This window comes from Lactuca saligna, chromosome 1 (assembly GCF_052625555.1).
Source record: "Lactuca saligna cultivar CGN05327 chromosome 1, ASM5262555v1, whole genome shotgun sequence".
Lineage (NCBI taxonomy): Eukaryota > Viridiplantae > Streptophyta > Magnoliopsida > Asterales > Asteraceae > Lactuca > Lactuca saligna.
The window spans coordinates 21,310,629-21,316,628 of NC_136417.1; positions in this window are offsets into that span (position 1 = coordinate 21,310,629).

Here is a 6,000-nt window from a genome sequence, read left to right on the forward strand (position 1 = left end):
ATAATAGTCAGATAATTAATTTGTCGCGGTTATCATTAGACTAAACCCTAGTGGTATCAATACTAGGTTTTATCGAAGGCATATCATTTTGAGAGTATCGAAGCGCTGTCCGAGTGTTGAGTCACCACCTAATCAGGTGAGTGCATAGTTACTTTCAACTTACACATAGATATGAAGTATTTAATATAAATTACGTGCTATGTGTGCATATTATCTGGATACTTGCTATCTATGTTGGATGAACGTTTTATACATGTTTTCAAAGATTTAAACTGTATATGTATTTTATATCTACAAAATGTGTTGGGTAAAACATGGGTAGATGTTATAGTTGCTGTGTGACAAAATAAAATAATGAGAGGCCTCGTTATAAATGTTATTGATGATCCAGTCATCTAGCGGAGTATAGATGACGACCACGGACTATTCTAGACAGTCCAGTGGAACACTAGCAGGCTCGCAACGTGTAGGTGTTTATTTGAACTGTGTGTTTATTTGAACTGTGTGCTCACCAGATGTACTCCATCCCCCACATGGTTGCCTATTAGGACATTTATTGCTGAGGAATCCCCTTAGCAGTAGTGTCCGTCCCGATGATGATCCTTAGGCTAGGTCCCTTATGATAGGTGTTTAGGGACGTAAAGTGAGGATAACGGGAACGGGTAATCGGATTATTGTTGATTGATGAAATTAATAAACTTATTTATTGTGGGTTGAAAACCCTATGTGCTCACCAGGCTCCCAAGCCTGACCCACTCAGTTTTATGTATTACAGGTAGTGGCGCATGAGCATAGGTGTGATGTTTTAGATGAGGGATTACGGATATAGGTCTGTAGATATGAAATAATGTAGTAAGGCTTATATTGTACTGTTTATACTTTTGATCTGTACGAACATGACATCCCGAGTCTTTTAATGAAATACATTTCTATGGAAATGCTTTTGATAAAACTTTATCATATTATTGTTTTGGGACAAATTCCGCAACCCTTTTATTAAAAGATAACTCTGATTTTGAAATAAAGTATAAACAAAACCGGTCTTTTCTGGCCGTGATTTTGGGGATGTCACATTCCATCACGTGACTAGTCTTCTACCATGCTCCCATTGAAACCATAGGATGGCATCTCCTTCAAGAGCCACCACTGCTGCCTCTATCTTGTCACTCTATGATAGTTTATAGAAGGTAAAGTATCGCTCTGTTCTCAAGATCTACCCGTCAGAGTTTTCTCCATCAAACAAAGTCATATCCAGTACCTCCAGTTGGTTCCACCGTTATGGCCTTCACACTCCCATTTCTGTTTCTTGTTCCTCTTTTGTATACCTTTGGAGTTTCCTCAATGGATAGAACTGGTATGTTGCTATGCTATCCTTCCTCGGTATTCTTCCTATTGTTGATTGTTGTTTATTTTTGGGCAAGGCACCCAAGATCTCCTCTAATTTTTTGTCCTTCTTCAAATAATTTTGTTCCATCTTCAACTGGATAGAAGCAATGGAGTCATCTTGGTGTTGAATCCGATTACCTTGGTTCTCCAGTCGATCATACAGGGTCCTTAATTCCAACTGCAGCAATTCAACCCTCTTGACTTGAGCTCCTCCAGTCTCTTTTCCTCATCCTTTCTCTCTAGCCATACTCTCAGGCGAGTGATCTAATACCAAATTGTTATAGACTAATGCAATAACAAGAATAATAAGATCCAACAGAATATGTATTACTCTTTCTTGAAATGAAACATGCAAGACAAGGAAATAAATGATAGAAAAAGATAGTGGTAGCTATTCGAGATGATATAATATCTTAGGGTGTAGAAACTTTTATGAATAATGATATGATCATTACCTAAGGTTGTTCCCCCTTAATAAGGCACAAATGATAGCTGGGACTCCTTATTCCCATTTTGCCCCTCCTCCTCTGTAACGCCTTGATTCATATCGTTTCCTTTTCATGGTAGTGATCAAGGATTGGGTATTAGCAGGCTTATGATCCTTGAATAATTTATTTTTTAGGCTCATTTAGAGGTGGATGATGTATTTTGGATGATTTGGGTATTCGGTTTGTGTTTTCGAGTCAAAGGGTATTTTGGTAATTTGCCAGCTCAGGTTTCTATGGATATAGGATTTATGTTCAGGAAATCTTAAAGTGAATATGACTTGATAGAAGTGTATAGCATCTCGTAACCTTTTCATGGATATAAGGATCATCAGAATCGGGATTATAACGAAGGAGTTACGGCCTTTGGAAGGTTGCAAGGTTTAAGGCAAAACCCTAGTATGTGGGGCGTACATAGGGTGTACACAGGGCGTACCGAGGTAAAGGCGAGTATGTTGGGCGTACCTCGGTGTATGTTAGGCGTACTTAGGTGATGGATCGTGGACATTAAGAGGAGTACAGTACGTGGTGCGTACTCCATAATCATGCAAAGCCTATTTTTAGGCTTTTGTCACAACTAGCATTTTTTGCTAAGGAAATTCTATCTATGTATGATCAAACTCTCAATGTATCTTGTAACACTAGGTTGAAATTATACACAATGCTCATTCAAAAATAACTATCCGAATCAAAACTCACTCGTGAGGCCTATAACCTAATTCAACAAATTTCATACACCCAACTGTGGGTTGTAACCCTAACTTCCTGGTTTAAACATATTAATGGGTCAGGAATCATTTAATGGGCCTAATGGGTTAATAAACCCACAACCTAACTATTTTGGAATTAAGAACACACATTTGGGCCCTAATTGGACCCACATTCATTAAAACTATTGCACTTTGGGCCATATTGGGCCTAAAATGTCCTACTTTGTTTTACTATGGCCTTAATGGGTAGCAAACATTTTCATGAACATCATTGGGCTGAAAACCCCATCATCTTCACCATTTTTGGCCGCAAACACGTATGTGGACCCAATCGGCCGAAAAAAACTTATTGGGCAACGTGTTTTCGATGGTTATCAAGTTCAAACCCAAAGATTGATCTTTTCTCATATCCCTCTCTCATATATATATATATATATATATATATATATATATATATATATATATATATATATATGTGTGTGTGTGTGTGTGTGTGTGTGTCTATGTGTGTGTAAACAAATAAAAGATAATAAGGGAAAATTCTAGTGAAGACACCTCACCATTTCATGGTGAATATCCATGCTTAATATCCCCCATATAACAATGAAGTCTCATGCTTCTAGGTAAGTCTTATCACTCTCTCCCTTTCTTCTTCATAACTCTCGGCCACAAGGATCCCCACCACCACCTTCATTTCACTCTCAAACTCACCCAAGAATCCTTTATAGAACTCTCAAGAAAATCCCATTTTCTTCTCCAAATTCGTGTGAGCTTGTGTGTAAGTCCAAGGATACTTTATCAAAATCCATCCATTATTGGTAAGCTACTCTCTCATTAAGGTGTTTAACTTCATGTTCATGTCAAACTTACTTATGTTAACCCTCCATTTCATGATCCATGTACCTTAGAACCCCATAAGTTCGAGATCTACTCAAAGGAGCCTGCTAGGGCTGAAATCTCTCTCTTTTCTTCACAAAAAACTGATCCATCACCCCAAAGTGAGTTCATACCCCCTGTTTTCGGTTTTATATTGTTTTTGGGGGAGGATGCAACTTTCCTTGTGTTAGATCTATGTGTTTATGAATGTATATGTGTGTTTTCTCTTATGTGTTGTGATTTTTACTATGAAAACTTGTTGAAACATCACAAAAATCGAAATATACACTAAACATGGTGATAGTTGAAAACTAAAAACCTTACATATAACATACTATGAAGTGAAATGAGAAAACATGTTGAAGGACACTAGAAAAACTAAATAAAATCGTGTATAGGGCTATTTTTGACAAAACAAACAAAAAGGTGAGATTCTTTTGTAACTCGCAGTTTTGAGGGAACCAAAATGGGTCATTTTTTAATAATATGGATTGTTATGATGTTCATAGTTTTAAAAGGGCCAAAAATGTAAATTTCCACAAAATAGGCCTCAAATTGGGCCTTCACGTTTTCATGGGCTAAATTTGTAATTTTTTTTTTTTTTACTTTTGTGGACTTAATTGTCATTTTAAACAAATTTGAGCCAAAAATGTTACTTTTTGTTTAAATGGGTTGAAAATGACAAATTTTATTAAACTTGGGATGAAAAGGGAAATTTCTATGCATTTGGGCCGAAAATGTAAATTTTCGTACAATTAGACCGAAAATGTCAATTTTCATAAAATTGGGCCGAAAATGATATTTCTAATAAAAGTGGGCTAAAAATGTTATTTTATTTAAAACAAGCCCTAAAAATGGAAACTTTTGGTCTTAAGGGATCTAAAGTGTCATTTTTACCAAAAATGTGCCTAAATTGTAATTTTCGGTTCTATGGAGCAAAAATGTCTTTTTACAAAAAGTGGGCTTTTTATGTCATTTTGGTGAACAATTGAGCTTAAATGGTTAACATAATAACAAACGACACAAATACGTCACTTACACTTTTAATTGGGTCGTAATATACCTTACATACTTATTGGGCCTTAGTAGCCCATTTACATGTTTAAGTGGGCCTGAAATACACATTGCATGTCTATTGGCCCTTTGTGGCCCAATTACATGTTTATTGGGCTTGGAATATACATTACATATTGTTTGGGCCTTTGTGACCCATTTACATGCTTGTTTCGACTAATAAACTACAAACATATACGAAAACATTATACATTGTGCAGTTCAATATTCGCGTAAATTCAGTTAAGATTCTTGTGAGACATTTCGTTTGTTCACACCTATCTAGTGTACAACCGTAACCTGTAGTTATAACCAGAGTCTCGGGGGGGGGGGGGGGGGGGGAGTGAGAGTTTGTATATAGATCTATACGAGGTTGACACCCTACACCTAAATTGGTCGCTACAATTAGACTAGGCCAATCTATGGTGATAAACCTTACCTTAAACAAGTCGGCATCTGAAAAACGTCATGAAGGGCGGACCAGTCATTATCAAGTATGGTTATAACGACTCACAAAGAAATTAACTCCACTATAAAATTTATGGAATACACATACAGATTGAATATACAAAAACATACATACATACACTGGTTACCGGTCTTAGAGTTTAGGACCACAACATTATATACAAGCAGAACATATCGGATTTTCTGGAATATTCGTTTTATACATTTTCAAAACAGGAAACACACATTCATTAATACGTGACTTTCAACCATTTTACAGAAAATATCGTATTTTCTGGTGTTTATAATTTATACAAAACTTTCATACAAACATGCTTATGAACTCACCAACATTATATATGTTGAGGTTTTCAAAATAACTTGTATTCTCAGGAAATCGTTAAGCATGTGGGCATCAAGAATATGTGGAAATTGTTGCATTTTGTTGCTATTATAAACCTTTATATTTTTTGGATGTAATTCTTGTAAACAATTACAATGATGTAAACTATGTATTGTTGTATTATTGTATGTGTGATGATGATGCTTGCCTTGTTTCTATTATATTCACTGTGATGATATTACAACATGAAGTCACCCAACCCCCGGACGTTTATGTTGTTCCAGTTCGGGGGTGTGAGTACTTTGGACCCTATTTAAGCTCTTTTTATCATAACCTAACCCTAATATCCTCAGCCTCCATCCTTTTAAACTCTAGAAATCGACCCTTAGTTCCATTTAAGTGATTCTTGAGCTTGGTATGTGTCTCATGGGTGTCTTGAGAAGAAGAAGAATAGTAAGAGAAACATGCGGAGTTATGGTTGGAGCTTCTAGATCTAGGAGTACCTTTCCATTTGCAAGCTTCTAAAGGTAAACAACTTTGACCTTGATGATCTTTGTGTTTGGATCTATTTCATGGTGTTCTTGGGAATTGTTAAGTAATGTGATGAAAAGGTGGGATGTTGATCTACTCCAGAATTAATGGATGTTAGATCTAAGCCCACCAAGGTCCCTTGTTCATAAAAATGGAAACTTTATGAAAG